Source organism: Balaenoptera physalus (assembly GCF_965194825.1).
Source record: "Balaenoptera physalus genome assembly, chromosome: 3".
In the NCBI taxonomy this organism is placed as follows: Eukaryota; Metazoa; Chordata; class Mammalia; order Artiodactyla; family Balaenopteridae; genus Balaenoptera; species Balaenoptera physalus.
The window spans coordinates 155,527,650-155,545,833 of NC_138890.1; positions in this window are offsets into that span (position 1 = coordinate 155,527,650).

Here is an 18,184-nt window from a genome sequence, read left to right on the forward strand (position 1 = left end):
TTTGAGGTCACATGTAATATTCATAAAACATTTACTGCAAAATTGATCATGAAGAAATTATTTAAAAATCCATAAGGATAAATACCACAGAGAGAACAATCCTTGATTACAGTGCAATGTAATTTAAAATCAGTAATTTAAAAAAAATGTATGTTAGAAAACCAAAAATAATTAATTGGTTTAAGAAAGCATTACAACCATCAATATGTCTGAGAAAATACAGACTTACATACACAAATTCATAATGATGTTAAATAAATACTACTACAATTTTAAAAACACTGTTGAGCTCAAGAATGAAAAATAACGAATAAATGAACAGATTTCTTATATTTCAGACTCAAAGAACGACCAACATGTAAGTAGAGAAACTTGTGATTTAGAGTCACAGAAACTAGGGTGTTTGTTGCTACAAATATTTCCCTTAATATCTAGGGATTAAGTACTTAACGTCCATGCAGGACCATCTGAATGGAGAAGTGGAGCAGGGACCTCTTAACCCAATTGTTATAATAAGAGTAGAGTAGGGACCACTAACTGAATGAGAAAATAAAACAACTGTGCTAAGAGAGGTGGCATAGAAACTTTATCTCTAGGACTCTGTTAGAAGGAAATATATTCTATGAAAAGTAGAAGCTGCATGACTTTTGTAGGCATTCACTAGTTTTCCTGTAAGTTGAAGAGTTTCTTTAAGGCTTCATTCCATTTTGTTGAAAACTCTGGAATTATCAGCAGAGGTGTGTCTAAAAATGTTCTGTATTAATATACACTGATTGGATTAAGGATCTAATTAAACAAAAAAGGAAACATTTTTTAAAATATCAAAGAAAATGCAAGAATATCATGATGATTTCAGTTTATGGTAGCTTATTTGAAAAAACGCCAAATACACATTCCGCATTTGAAAATGTCAGAATATTTAACTACATTCAAATAATAATTTAAAAGCCTACATTAAACAACAAGGTCAAAGACAGGGCTACCCCATAAAATTGATGATATTTTAAGTTTACGTTTGCAAGAAAAAATTAGTATTTATAATGTGTAAAAACTACGAATCAAAAACAAAGTGAAAGGCTGTTAAAAGAATGAAAAGATACAGACTTGGAGAAAATATTTGGAAATTGCATATCTAATAAAGTATCTTGGTATAAAAACTAGTATCAAATCTCAATTAGAAGAAACAAAATTAAACATGGGCACAATATTAAATTGAAACCTCAGCAAAGATGATAAAAAAGATGGCAAATATGCACATAAAAAGATGCTAAACTGCATTAGTCATTGGGAAAATGCAAATTATTATCCCCAATGAGATATCACTACTGTCTTTTGAAAGTCTAAAGTTAAAAAGGCCGATTATACCAGTGTTGGTGAGGATGAGGAACAACTGGAAGTCTCATACCCTGCTGGTGGGATTGTAAGCGGGTACAACCAATACAGAAAACAGTTTGGCCGTTTCTTGTAAGGTTAAACATACACCTACCACGTGACTTAACTATTCCACTTCTAGGTATTTACCCAAGAGTAATAACAGCATATGTCCCCACAAATGTTTATAGCGATTTAATTTTGGGGATGTAATAACCAAAAAATAGGAAACAAAAACAAATAGCAGTCAGTAGGCGAATGAATAAGCATATTGTTTTACATATTATCACGGCAGGCAGAGATGTGGAGAACATGTAATTGTATTGAACATAAACAGACTTGTGGTCGAGAGTTTTTCATATACAATATTTTCATAATTGTTTCCTTTCTTAGTCCAGGAAGTGAAACACAGAATAGGTAGATTGGCCCTATGTAACAGTTCATAGATAAGCATTCATTAATCATGAAAATTCCCCTGTTTCTGTCTCTACAAATGAGTTATGTAACATCTTCTTCACACCAAAACACATTATTCCATTTTGGGAGACCATAAGAGTGGGAGAGACAATTAGGCATATTATACACTCACTGAAACTTATCTTAGTTAGCAGTAGGACGCTAAAATAATGGGAAAGAGGCTGAGAAAATACTCCTTAGTATCGCCAGGAGGGAGAGAAATCCTGTAGAAGATTAAATTGCTTAATTTTTTTATAATAAAGAATCTATTAATCAAATGAAGCAGTGTTGTAACTTTGCCCACACTTCGTCAGATCAGATAATTCAAAAATGGAAAATAAGCAAAATGCCAACTAAAACACAAATGGATAAATAATTTTTATATATCCATGTAATTGATATTATTATATTGATATCAGTATATTAGTTGATTATTGCATTAGTTGGTAGTATGTTATATTGATTGATACGAGTATATTAGTTCACACAGCACCATGAATTTCAAAAAGGTATGTTGAGTGAAGGAAGCCAAACATACATGGTGTATGATTCCATTTAATTATTTTCACAAAGTGGTATAACTGATGTTTATAGAAATCAGAAGGGCGGTTATACAGAGGCAGGGAATGTAGACTATAGGGTGCATGAAGGAACCTAATGGGATGCAGGAAATGTTCTATACCTTCATCTGGATGAGGGTTACTGGGTACAGAATTATTGGAATGTACAAATAAGATTATTTTATTAGCTTTACTACATGTAGGCTATCTTTCAAAAAAAAGATAGAAACTTTACCTATCTATTTATTTATTTATTGTAGTATAGCTGATGTATAATATTATACAAATTAGAAGTGTACAGTATAGTGATTCACAATTTTTAAAGGTGATATTTCATTTATAGTTATTATAAAATAATGCTTTTATTCCCCACGTTGTACAATATATCCTTGTAGCTTGTTTTATACATAGTAGTTTATACTTCTTAATCCCCTACCATTTTATTGCCCCTCCCCCTCCCCTCTTCCCACTGGTAACCACTAGTTTGTTCTCTATAGCTGAGCCTGCTTCTTTTTCTGTTATATTCACTAGTTTGTTGTATTATTTAGATTCCACACATAAGTGATATCATATAGTATTTGTCTTTTCCTGTCTAACTTATTTCACTTAACATAATGCCTTCCAAATCCACCCATGTTGCTGCAAATGGCAAAATTTCATTTTTTTTTTTATGGCTGAGTTATATTCCATTATATATATACCACATCTTCTTTATCCATTCGTCTGTTGAGGGACACCTTGGTTGACTCCATATCTTGACAATTGTAAATAATGTTGCTATGAACATTGGGATGCCTGTATCTTTTTGAATTTGCTTTTTTTGTTTGGTTTTTTTTTTTTCGGATATATTCCCTGGAGTGGAATTGCTGGGTCATATGGTAGTTTTATTTTTAGTCTTTTGAGAAATCTCCATACTGTTTCCACAGTGGCTACACCAATTTACATTCCCACCAAAAGTGTACAAAGGTTCCCTTTTCTCCACATACTCCCCAGCATTTGTTATTTTTGTTCTTTTTGATGATTGGTGTGACGTGACATCTCATTGTGGTTTTTATTTGCATCTCCCTGATGATTGGTCAATGTTGAGCATCTTTTCATGTGCCTGTTGGCCATCTGCATTTCCTCTTTGGAAAAGTCTCTATTCAGTCCTTCTACCTATTTTTTAATCAGGTTGTCTTTATTTTTTGTGATGTATGAGCATTTATATATTTTTGATATTAACCCCCATCAGTCATATCATTTGCAAATATTTTGTCCCATTCAGTAGGTTGTCTTTTTGTTTTGTCTATAGTTTGCTTTGTGGTGCAAAACTTTTAAGTTTAATTAGGTCCCATTTGTTTAGTTTAGTTTGTTTTTTTTCTGTAAATTATTTTTGTCTTTTTTTTTTAATGCATCTTTACTGGAGTACAATTGCTTCACAATGACGTGTTAGTTTCTGTTGTACAACAAAGTGAATCAGCCATATGCATACATATATCCCCATATTGCTTTATTTCCTTTGTTTTAGGAATATAGTATGGTTATGGGTTGGAGGTTTGAATGTCATAAAAATATCAATGCTCCATGAGCATTATTCTAAATAAGTGGGGACATTTTAAATAGCATTATTTATCAATAATGTGTTTGTAGTGTCTAGTTTATTTTATTTTTGGCATAATCTCCAGGAAAGCCACTAGTTAGATATGCCAGCATTCAATGATTTCTCTTGAATATGATGTTATGGAGACCTAAGATTAGGTGTGAAGAGATGATGTTTGCCTATAAACATTCTGGAAGCACATTTTGTTACATGAAATGACCTATGGGTTCAATTAAATCCCAAAAAATGTTCCAGTAGGTGTTTTGGTAGGATTTTATAGGATGATTTGAAAGGTGTATGGGAAATAAATGGATTGAAAATAAATATGCAACTATATACTTAGGGCCATAGCCAAAACACTCTTGAAGAAGAAAAACTAAGTTGGGGATTTATACTACCATACAGTGACAATTATCATTAAGTATTGATACTTAAAACAATGTGATAAAAATGTAAACTTAGATGAAATCGACCAATGAACCTAAAGAGATAGCAGAAATAACTGAAAACAAAATGGTTACCAAATTTAGGATAAAAGTCCTCTGAAAAACCATGGGGAGAAAGTTTTTTTCCCCTTTTGTAAAAGGTGGTGGATGAATTTGACACCTTTATTAATGAAAAAAATCAAGAAATTATGACGTTTATGTTGTTCTTTAAAAGCAGTGATAATTAATCAATTTCTGATGGATCAAATACCTAGAATATCTTCATGAACTTAGATTATCAAAATTACATTAAGAAAAGGAATTACTTTAAAGGAGAATATTGATAAATTGAACTTCATTAACATTAAGAATGTTCATTAAAATATACCTTTAGGAGAATGAAGAGGCAAGTCATAACAAGGGAGAAGATACTTTCAATACAGATATTTGAAAAAGGTTTTTATCCATAACATATAAATCAACTCCTATAAATAAGATACAAACAATTAAAAATGGCAAAAAGATTTAAACATACACTTTACAAAGATAATTAATTATAAATCCTAAAATCATTTGTTTTAATTTTAACTCTGCTTTCTTTGAGAATGTTCTCAAAGGTTGAATCATTTCATCACCAAAATGAAGAGCAAGCACTGTGTTTAATCTTTTTGGTTTGAGCCTTTCCCTAGGCCATACTCAGCTCTTATCATGTAAGCTTTAAAATCAATAGGAACACTAGAGGTATTTATTGAACTAATGCGAAATATCAAGTCTGGTGTGGGTACTAATCTATTTTAACTACTCTGATTTATATTTGATTTTATTTTCTCTTTATACTTGGAATATCAGTATTATATATACATAGTCCCACTAAACTTTAGAATTTATGAAATTCAGTGCAACAGTTGACAGTTGACCTCCTTCATGACCTCTTTTGAATATCTCTTGGTATATTTCAGGATACCTTGACTTATATAAATATAGATAACAGCCTATATATTTAACTCAAAGACAGATGGAGCACAAAGGCTTGACTCTAAACTTATATTTCCACTTTGGAAAAAGGCAATTACTCTAAGAAAGTACATCTTACTGAAAGAACTGGGAAAAAATTTAAAATTTAATAGTTGGTGAATACAGAAGTTAATTATAATAATAGGCAGATTAATACGAGTGGCTTAGAAATTAGTGATTTTTCATACCAAGTAAATTCAACATGGAAATAATGTATTTTTCCATGTTAATTATCACAAGACTCCAAAGTAGTAGTTTCTTTTTTTAGTATGATGCTAGCTTTCTTTCATTCTTTCTGATTTTTAGTTTGTGTTGTTAATAGCTTTCTAAAATGTTCTATGTCAAATAAAGCTGTCGGCATAGTTTGAGGAGACAGATGAAATGTTTAACAGTCCACCATTCCATATATGTATAGGTATATAATTTTTGGATTATGACGTCATGAAACAGGAGATCATCAAAGTAACTTCCAAATGTGAAAGTGACAGGAACCTCCAAGAAAAGGTAGATTGCCTGCTATAGCCTATGAAATATGTATTAACTGAGGAGTCTTCTATCGAAGATGAAATTTATAAAGAATCTTTTCATTCTTTGCCATAAGAAAACCTCATATATCACTCATTGAAAAGGAAGAGGAAGTGTTCACTGGAATTGTGTAATAAAATGTCAGTACTGGATGGTGATTAAGATCACCATCTAAATTCTATTTGGGCAAGGTACTTGAAAATCCAGATCAAATAGGCCATGTATCAAGAGAGCAGACTAAATGTCACAATGTTCCTCTGCGACAGATAGATAAGTGCCAGAGAATATATATAGGCATGAAAAAAGAATTTCTAAGCAGACATTTTAAGACATGCTTCATAAGCATTATTCTAAATAAGTTGGAACATTTTAAATAATGATATTTATCATTAATGGGTTTGGAGGATCTTTTAAATTTTGTTTAATTTTTGGCATAATCTCAAAACAAGCCACCTGTGAGATATTCCAGCACTCAATGATTTCTCTTGACTATGATGCTAAAGAAGCCTAGGCTTAGATATGAAAAGACAGTGTTTCTATATAAATTTGATGCTTTCCATCCTGAAACGTTTTTCTTTTATTTTTTTTTAACAAATTTTTATTGGAGTATAGTTGATTTTCAATGTCGCATTAATTTCAGGTGTAAAGCAAAGTCAATCAGTTATACATATTGTATACCCACTCTTTTTTAGATTCTTCTCCCATGTAGGCCATTACAGAGTATTGAGTAGAGTTTCCTGTGCTATACAGTAGGTCCTTATTAGTTATCTATTTTATATATAGTAGTGTGTATATGTCAATCCCAATGTCCCAATTTATCCCTCCCCTGTCCTTAACCCCAGTAACCATAAGTTTGTTTTCTACATCTGTAATTCTATTTCTGTTTGGTAAGTAAGTTCATTTGTACCCTTTTATTAGATTCTACATATAAGTGATATCATATGATATTTGTCTTTCTCTGTCTGACTTACTTCACTCAGTTTGACAATCTCTAGGTCCATCCATGTTGCTGCAAATGGCATTATTTCATTCTTTTTTAGGGCTGGGTAATATTCCATTGTATATATGTACCATATCTTCCAACGTTTTTCTATTATCATCTTTTTTTCTTTTGTTGCCTTTAATGTTACTCCCTGAATATCTAGTTTTATAATGAAATTTTATCTAAAAATTAATATAGCAGACATTCAGATAGGAACTTAAAATTTTGAAGAGGTTAGGAGATAACCAAACAAGAGTGCTTGACTAGGACCAGTCACTTTTGAGGAGGAAATAGAGGGAATTTATAATGAGAGAAATAGATGCGGCCATCATTCTCCTGCTACCCTGTAATTTCAGAATAACTTAAATTCTCCACACCTATTCTACTCTTAGGTAAAATGAGTGATTTATTTTTCATTCATCATCATATGTCTGAATTCAGGTGTTTCCTCTTCTTTTTTCATTTCTCCGATATTGCTGCCTTCTGATTTCTATTCCATTGCTGCCTAATATATAGCTCAGTGCTGTTTATACATGATTAATTTGATAGAAAAAAATGTGACACTGTGATCTACTGTAATTGTATTTTGTGGATGAAGCTAATAATGATTTCCTTTTTTTATTGGAGTAATATGAGTAAAGTGAACTTATCTTAACACTGAAATTTTTATTTTGCATACATCGATGTAACTAAAAATTAGGGGAAGAAAAGATTAAAAAAATAATTCCAGGACCACAGACGGTTGCCTGTTGCCATATCCCAGTTAATGCTCATGCCAAGTTAACCAGTGTGCTGGCTTCTATCAAAATCGCTTAATTTTGCCTGTCTTTGAACTCATATTAATTGAATCAAAGAGTGTGTAATCTGTACATTGCAATTTAACTTCACAAACTTCTGTGAAATCCATCCATGTATTCTACGTAACTCTAATTTTGTTTTAATTTACTATGTAGTATTCTATCCTTGAAATATATCACACTATATTAAAATATTGTCTTTTTAAAATTAATAGCCACAGTCTTTATGCCATTTTAGGTTTACAAAAACTGAGGAGATGGTACAGAGAGTGCCCGCATACTCCCTCTCCCATTCGCCTTCAAACTTTCCCCTGTTGTTAATACCTTGCATAAGTATGGTATATTTGCTGCAATTGGTGAACAAATATTGATATGCTATTATTGACTAAAATCCATAGTTTATATTAGGGTTCACTCTTTTGTTGTATATTCTACAGGTTTTGACAAAATATCATGTATTGACTATTACATTATCATACAGAAGAGATTTATTGTCCTAAAAGCCCTCTGTGCTCCATCTATTCATCCTTTCCTTCCTCTCTCCAGATTCCTGGCAGCTACTCATCTTTTTATTCTCTCTTGTGTTGCCTTTCCAGAATGTTATATAGTTGGAATAATACAATATATAGCCATTTCAAACTGGGTTTTTCACTTTGCAGTGGCCATTTAAGGTTCCTCCATGTCTTTTTGTGGCTTAATAGCTCATTTCTTTCTATCGCTGAATAATATTCCATTGTATAAATATATCACAGTTTACCCATTCATCCCTTGAAAGACATATTGGTCATGTCCATTCTTGGGGAAATTATGAATAAATCTGCTATAAATATTCATGTGGAAGTTTTTGTGTAGATATGAGTTTTCAACTTATCTAGGTAAGTAACTAGCATGGAATTGTTGGATCATATGATAAGACCATGTTTAGCTTGTAAGAACTAAACTGTCTTCCGGAGTGAGTGTACCATTTTGAATTTCTACCAGAAATGAATGAGAATTCCTGCTGCTCTATAAACTCAACACATGTGATGTTGTCAGTTCTTTTGAATTTTAGCCATTGTAACAGACATGTAGTGGTATCTCACTGTTGTGTAATTTGCAATCCCCTCGTGGCATATGATGCTGAGCATATTTTCATATACTTATTTTCCATCTGCATATCTTCTGGATGAGGTGTCTGATCGGATCTTCTTCCAACTTCATGAAGTAGGGGATTTTTTTTCCTTATTTAATTTTGAGTTCCGTATGTATTTTGGATGCAAGTTCTGAATAAGATGTATGTTTTGTAATTTTTTTTTTCCTAGTCTGTGGCTACTCTTTTTATTCTCTTAATATTGTCTTTAACAGAGAAGAACTTTTTAAAAGTGAAGTCCAACTTATCCTTTTTTTGTGTGTGTGTGGATTGTGTTTTTGATGTTGTATTTAAAAACTCATCACCAATTTTTTAAGCCAATATTTAAAATGTTTTAAGTATATTTTTCAATGCTTTACTTTGCACTTTGTGTTATCTTACAAACATACTTCTTGGTAAGACACAAAGAGGGTCTTTCCTCTCATTTTTTTTAACCATTTTTGTCTCATATTTGGAATTTGAATTAGTGAACTATTGCAGTCCACCCTATTGGTCACAATGATTTATAATCACCCCCAAATGAAAAATATATTCTCTTCTTCCCCAAACCACAAAATTTTCATCCAGTTATGAAATCTAATTAAGTGCTAAGAATGCTATTATTTCGATCATGTCTAATTCTGGTTGTCTTTGTTTTAGAAAACTGTGACATAAAAAGATCATTTCTATGTCCTGATATCCAACAAACAATGGTCAAATGGGAAAGAGTAAACTGCAAGCAGCACCTCCATTCAAAAAGGGAAAGACCATAAAACACATAGTCACCATTAGGACTGGTGACTTAAGCAGTCACTTGTATCCAATAATGTCTCCAAACTAGAAGTAGGAAATGCTCTGCTTCCTGGGAGTGGCTCCATAGTACATCTTTCCCCATCATACTTCCATTCAGTTTCTGAGACACCTTTTCATTTTCATTATACTATTTTGTCAGTATTGAAGAGAGCTTTGAAAAATATATACCATTTGGCATCTGAGAAGTTTTCTTAATCTATTTCTTGCTGGTAAATAGAAAGATGTCTTTTTGCGTTTCATAGAGATCTATTTTCTTTTAACCAAGATCAGTGCCATTTTTTCCTCTAAAGTTCTCTTTCTCAGGAACACTGTGACTTTTTCTCTCTATTCATTTATTTTCTGTATTTCAAAGCCACACCCATGATTATTTTACAGACATGTCTCTGTCTTAAAATGTAATTACAGGTAGATTGGACCCATCAGACTTCTCTCATACCACATCCTTAAGCTTTCTAGAAACATTTTATTTAAGAAACCATCTACTAGAGAGCATCTTAATGATTTCAGAAACTATAATAAAGGGAGTTTCAGATACACTTTGCTGCATAAAAATAACAGTCTCACTGACATAGAACTAAGGCATTTGTTTTTTGCCCATCCCTCTGCTTGGCTGAGGTTCAACTGATGAATGCTGGGCTTCATTGCTCTTGGCTTCCAAAATGCAGGTTTGCTTTAGGTCTGGTTCATGTATCACTCATTTTTCTTGAAACAGCAGACTGAGGCATATTTGCCATAACAGGAATCAAAAGTTTTCAGAGAAGTTGAAGCTTTTGCTTTTTTTAAAAAACCTAGACTTGAAACTTTTACATTTCATTTCTGTCTCACTCTATTGGCTGAAGAAAATCCACATGGCCAAGCTGCTCATTCCTGGAGCAAGTAATGTCCTCTATCTGTATTAGATTGAACTGAAGACACATGATAAGAGGTAGACACAAGAAAAAGTAAATAATAGTGAGCAATATGAAATATACCATGGAGCAGTTTGTCCATTTTCACTTAATACAGACATGGGCCCTGCCCCTGTTTACCCACATCCCACCAGTAACCATGTTCTCACATATTTTAATACAACATATTTAATCTACTAGCACATAATTATCAACATTATTTTATAAAGTTGTTATTTAAATACATTCACATATCTTTCCTATGCTTTTCGTTCTCTACTCTTCCTTCATTTTCTGGGATATTTTTGGTTTGAGGTTTGCTTTTTATGACTAAATATTATTCCTCTAAATTAAATTCTCATACATATATCAGAATTACTACTATTTTAATAAATTTTGTTGAAAAACTCTGCATACCTGGGTAGCCTGTGGGAAGTGAGGTTGAAATCATTATTATTATTATTATCTTTGACTTCTATAAATCAGTTATTAAAATAGGTGAATGATATTTAAATAACTGTTTGACTCTATGGAAATGAGGGGACAGTTTAAGTCATATATATCCTATTGGTAGAATATATGAACTTTTAAAAGACAAAATCAAGTAAATTTGTAGGATAATTTTTATAAATCATTTAAAATATAATTATATATCTATTTCATATATTAGAATAATTATCTTTAACTTTATTTCAAGCATGACAGGTGTTTCCACACTGCAACCCTTTTCTGTCTCATCTCAGGATACCACAGAAAGCCTCTCTTTCTTTTTAACAGAAAGAGTTTAACTAACAGATAAATTATTGTAAACCTGTTCCAGTTTTGTTCATTAAAGACCTTCATGCATAAAGGGGATTTTATTTGAAACAAAAGGAAATTTGATTCATGCAATCACTGGTGAAATCTTTCGGGTTGCTCAAAATGCAGAAGCAGGCAAGTTGTTAAATCATGATCTGGTCAAGGAGATTAATGGAAGTCTCTGAAGCACAGAAATTGGTGAATTTAGACTCAGGAAACCCTGCATATAATTGGCTGAGACTTTGACTGCAACAATACATGGGAACAGTAATAGAATTACAGCTTCTAATGAGTAAGTTGAACCTGAGATGTGGTTATTGGCTTGGCGTATTCCACTCCCGCAGCTATGAGCCCTTGTCCTCTTCACACGTGGTCCTAGAATTTGAGAGGTAAAATGGCCTTGCATTGCAGGCATAAATCCCTGTATATACCTAGGGCCTTTTCTACAAAAGCTATTGTATCATTTAGCATTTTATTTCATCTGCGTGTATCAGATACCCCTTAGTGGTTTAACCAAGTACAAGGATTTTTCTCACTCTGTTCAATGGTTTGTGACCCATGGCTGTTCAAAAGCAAACTTCTTTCTGCTCTGCTCTTCTTAGTATATAATTTTTATCTTCATAATTTTAAGGGGGTTTGTCCTCCTTTGCTTATAATTTCCTAATTCCATTAGGAAAAAGAGAGAAGGGAAAGGACAAAAGACATGCACAAACTGATTCTGTCCCTTTTTATAATAAAATGAAAAGTTTTATGAAAGATGAAATGTGGACATGTGGACACGGGGGAGAAGGGGAGGGTGGGATGAATTGGGAGATTAGGTTTGACATAAATGCACTACCATGTGCAAAGTAGATAGCTAGTGGGAACCTGCTGTATATCACAGGGAGCTCAGCTCGGTGCTCTGTGATGGCCTAGGTGGGCAGGATGGTGGGGGGAGAGGGAGGTCCCAGAGGGAGGGGATATATGTATACATATAGCTGATTCACTTCGTTGTACAGCAGAAACTAACACAACATTGTAAAGCAATTATACTTCAATTTAAAAAAAAAGCATAATGCATTTTTCTTATGTATCGTAGGGCAGAAGTACAGAGATGGCTAGATGAAGCTACAAGGAAATCAGGTTTATAAAGTTAAATGCACTGATTTTCTCATTAACCAAATCATTGTTCACTTAATGAACTAGACCAAAAAAAAAAAAAAATGTGAATCAGTAACTAACTCTATCTGTAACCCTCTCAATATAAAAACTGTTACCTGCTATTTGTATCTTACAATTACTTGCCTGAGAGACCCAGGTCCTAGCAACATGTACTCCAATAATTCAGAGATATTTACCATCATGGAAACCCACGCACAAAACCACACAAAATCTTTTATGATATGGTTTGGCTCTGAGTTATAAGGACCTAAAATACAGCGGTTAAATATGGTGCAGATGTACCTCTTTTTCAGTTACTATATCCTGGATCAATAAGGCAGTGTGGCACCACAAAAAGTCTCAGATATCCAACTTCTTCCGTGTTTCCACTTCACCATTAGTAGCTATGACCTTCATCTTAGTACTCCAAAACAGAGCTCATTCCCTCAGTAAAATAGTACCGCTTTCTCTTTCAGAAGGCTCCTGCAAGCCACTGAACAGTTCTCCTGTTTATCTTCAGTTTTCTGAGGTTTAGTCACTTGGTATACTCACCATGAAGGGAGTCTGAATTATTGGAAATCAGCTAATGAATGAACATTGAGGGTTTGAGGAAAACTAGTAGTCTCTGCAACAACAGTCTTTTAATACAAAAGTCATCATTCCCACCCAGCTCCTGGAATGCCTAGCAACAAGTTAACCTCCAAGATGTTCGGATCTATGCCAGTGCTATACAATGAAATTGTCTGTGATGATGGAAATGTACTTCTGAACAATCCAGTATGGTAGCCACCAGCCACATCTGGCTATTAAGCACATGGAATGTGTTTAGATTGACCAAGTAAATTAGTTTCCTTTTTAAATTAATTTTAGTTAAATTAAATTTAAATTTAAAAAGCCACATGTAAATAGCGGCTACCATACTGGACTAAGCAGGTCTAGATTTTCCAAATAAGGAAATTAAAGGATTAAGTTCCTCAAATGTGAGTTATGCTTTTGCAATAAAGGTAAATCTTCAAACCGCTTTCACAAGAACAAAGAAAATAATGTAAAGATCCATCAAGATATTTTTAACTCAATAATTTGCTCTTTACATTTTTATTTTGTCATTGGGTTATACTTTCATGTGATAGAAAACTAAGAAATCATTGCTTCTATTGGCAGTTGACTCAGTAAATTTTAGATAAGAACAAACAGAAAATGACAAAAAACTTTTTTTTGTTTGTTTTTTTGTAGCTCTGTTCATGTGTATTTTGAGGCAGAACTTTAACCCAGGTTTTCAGAGAGTAAGAACATTTCCACAAACACCCTCTCCACTATAAGATCCTTATATAAATCTGCTGCAAAAGTGACCTGCAAAGCTATAACTTACTGAAATGAGCCCTCAGAGTCTTGCTCAGGATCTGGAGCCCACAACGAAGGATTATTGATGTTTTCAGCAAAGAAGCTGTCAATTAGATGTACAGTTGGCCATAACAGCTCCAGGGTATAAGCCTGAACTCTTCTGTGAATTTACTGGATCTACTTTGCAGCCACAGGGCCTAGCACACAACTCTCCATTTGCTTCAGGAGATCCAGATGTTCACCTTATTTGGATGTGTACCAGAAATTGGATTGTAAATTTGATGCATTCTGGCCTTATAGCATTATCGGGTTTTAGCCTAATTGCTTATTTTTAAAAGTATGTTAATTTTTTTCTGACTATAAAGTGATACATGTTGAACGTGGCTAATTTAGAATGTATGAAAAATATGAACAAAATTATTGTTACTTGTAATTATACAACATAGTGATAAGGACTGTTATCATGTATCCTCTAAGTTGAGAAAAACTGCTATTTTCATTAACTTTGCTTTGCTATGGAACATTTTAAAAGTATTTTCTTCCCTCTGTCTCTTGCTTGCTCATTTATCATTCACACTTCTCAGTGCACTGCCACCTGGCTCCCTTTCTGTCAATCCATTGTGACTTTTGTTGCCAAGGTCACCAATGTTTTTTTTTTTTAATTAATTAATTAATTATTTATTTATTTATTTATTTATTTATTTCTGGCTGTGTTGGGTCTTCGTTTCTGCGCGAGGGCTTTCTCTAGTTGCGGCAAGCGGGGGCCACTCTTCATCGCGGTGCGCGGGCCTCTCACTATCGCGGCCTCTCTTGTTGCGGAGCACAGGCTCCAGACGCGCAGGCTCAGTAGTTGGGGCTCACGGGCCCAGTTGCTCTGCGGCATGTGGGATCTTCCCAGACCAGGGCTCGAACCCGTGTCCCCTGCATTGGCAGGCAAATTCTCAACCACTGCGCCACCAGGGAAGCCCCTCACCAATGTTTTTTTGTCACTAATTTGAACGGACGCAATTCAGTCTTTATCTTACTTGAATTCTCTGCAATAGCTTAGAATCCTGCCCAGTCACTTAGGGAAGTTTGTAAAAGCTGCTGAGTCAGGCTGCTTCCAAATTACTGCTTAAACTTCTGAGACTCAACCCAGTCAACTTTTTGTGCCAAAAAAGAATAAAGACTAAGTCTATTTTGCTTCACATGCTAGTTTACCTCAAAAAATCCCCAAGGGGCAAGTATATCTGCTCAAGGCTTATAAAGTAGTCATCGTTGGCATTGCTTTTTGCCCATTTCTCCCCCATGGTTATCTTATCTCCCAGAACATGCCTTTCTGGGGGAAAAAAAAATGTGGTTAATCGCACCCAATACAAAAACAGACATATAACTCAGATCCCTCTTCTTGAATTCCAGTCTTCCACAATAGTGGTCATTACAGAGTTGAGCATAAGTCTCTGCAGTGTCAGAGACATTTGGGGGCACTGAATGTAGATATGACAAATTTTAAGGACCTGAAGCGCAGAGAAGCTGATTTTTGCACGTTGGAAGGAACTTGATGGAAATTGAAGCAAACACAAAAGCAAGAAAAGCAGAAAGGAGAAAGCAAAAGATACCTGATAAAGTAGTTTGAGCCCGGGAATCTAGCTAGCTCTTGGTATTTTCATTTATGAGTCAGTGAACTACTTTTCCAGCTTTTTCCTTTTTCTCTCTTTCTTTCTTTCTTTCTTTCATTTTCTTTATCTCTGCTTCCTCCCTTCCTCCCTCCCCCCTTCCTTCCTTCCTTCCTTCCATCTTCCTGTCATTCTTCATGTATGTATGTATGTATGTGTGTGTGTATGTATGTATGTATGTATCTATCTATCAAATCATCATGGTAAAGCAACAGAGCTTGGACTGATAGCTCCTGAACACTGCTCCTGAAAACTTTGCATAACTTCATATGCACCAACTCTCATCTCTCTCCTCTTGCCATATTTCCCCTATTCCATCTGGAAATCCTGAGCCATAATGACAAAAATCATATTTATTTTATATTTCCTTATTAATTTCCCTGCCTTCTCTTCGCTTTTCTGAAAACTATTAATTTGAGGACCTACAGCTATCCCAAGCTGCTAACTTTGGCTAACATTGGAACCACCAGGATGGCTTGTTAAAACACAGATTGCTGGCCTCCCCACAAAGTTTCTATTTATTCTAGTAAGAGGCCCAAGAATTGTCATTTCTAAAAAAATATTGATGCCCCTGATCTGTGATCACAGTTTTATCTGTTATCGTGGTAGAGTGATGACTTCCTAGTTCCTTATTTGTCAGACCAGAAACTAGAAGTTTCTGTCAGTCAGACTTTATCAACTTATGTGAAGGTTAACCAGTAACCTTCTTTTCACTGAAGGTATGCTGAAGAGATTACCACAAATATGGAAGATTTTTAGGAATAACAATAATCCTTATAAAACTAAAAAAAAAAAGTAATAATAATTTGAACATAAAAAAGCTAAGCAAACATCACATTTATATTGAATAAAAAGTAAAAAAGCAATTAAAATAAAAATTATGAAAATTTTAGCAGTTATTTGAAATATATACATACATTAATAAAACAAATGCGATTAAAACTGATATGATTAAACTGTATAAAGAAGATAATAATAAACCAAAAAATACAATTACACAAAAATATTTACCTGTAAAAATAACATTTACAGTGCTAACCATTCTTTGCGTTTTGTGATTAGGGGATTTTCTAATGTAAAATCTTTGTACAGTATCCACATTTTCTATACTGAGCCTGTTGCTTTTACAACAAAGATTATTTCTTTATATGTTATGAAAAAAGTTAATTGCTCACTCCTTGCATATCTCCAAGGGAACCTGGAATCATGTTGACCCTTGACCAACTCTTGGGAATGTGGCCCTCAGAAGGGTCTTAATGTTAATTATTAAGGATTTTGTTGTTTACACCTAGAACAATGGGCCATGCTGCAGCAGCTTGTCAAGCTCCCTTGGCACAAGCCTCAAGAGTGATGATTTGCATCGTGGCTCAGTTGGTTAGAGAGTGGTGCTAAAAAAAAGATTGATGATTTGCACTTTCTGTGCTTGTTGGGGGTCCTGACTTTTTGTTGCCATGGCTGGGAATATAATAGGGTGGGCCTATGTGACCTGCCTTCCATACATCCCCAAATTCTTAGACTTAAATGGATTTCTATGGGCAGAGAAATTCCACATATATTCTGGTAGTATGCTTCTAGAAAAAAAAGCATATTCTGTGTAGCCTTAGGTGAGAAAGAACTTAGATGCCTGTGTCTTTTCTTTGTGGACTCCACCCAATGTACATTTGTTTTCTGCTGCTTTTGATCTGTATCGGTTGCTGTAATAAACCTTAGCCATGCATATAACTTGCTATTTATGGAGACTTATGTATCCTTACAGTGACATCAAATTTGAAATGGTCATTCAACCTCTAAACAATATCTATATATGTATGTATGAATGTAGGTGTGTATGTGTGTGATGAACATACAGCAAATGATTATCCAATAATTCTGTTCCTATCATAGGCAACTTATATACTTTATTAGAAATAAACGGTCCCTGGGAACTCTACTCAATACTCTGTAAGGGCCTATACGGGAAAAGAATCTAAAAAAAAAAAAAAGAGTGGATAAATGTATACGTATAACTGATTCACTTTGCTGTACACCTGAAACTAACACAACATTGTAAATCAACTATACTCCAATAAAAATTTTAAAAATGGAAAGAAATATAAAGGGTCAAGTATACAAACTATTAAACAATTTAATCAGTCACACCTGTAAGTTTCCTGAAAAATTTCATTCATTTATGCATGAATTTGTTAATTTATTTAACAAATACTTTGTTAAATAAATATATTATATGCTATATACTTGGTATATAGTAGAGGACAAAATAGTCCTGCCTTCATTTTTACAATTCTTATTTTTAAAAAACTAAAGACCATACAGAACACTGCAATGCAGAGTTAAAAGTTACATCAATAAAGGAAATCAATAATATCTTCATTATTGTTAGTGCTAGTTTATATTTGTTGAGGAGTTACTCTGTGCCAGCCAATATTCTAAGCATTACCATATAATATTTCATAAGTCATATAAATTTCTATGATGTATGTCTAATTATGATTCAGATTCTGCAGATGCAGAATTGTGTCACTGAAAGATTGAGTAATTTGCAAACCATCACAAGACCAGTACTGGGTATTGCGATTTAAACGCAGTTTAGTCTGATCCTGGAAACCATACTCTTCACCTACATCAATACCACAAATTGTTTCAGAAATATAGAGATTTCAAGTCTTTTGAAAGGGTTAGTTGGAAAAGGCACCATAGATAAACTATACATTTACAAAACCCAAAGTATGAGTA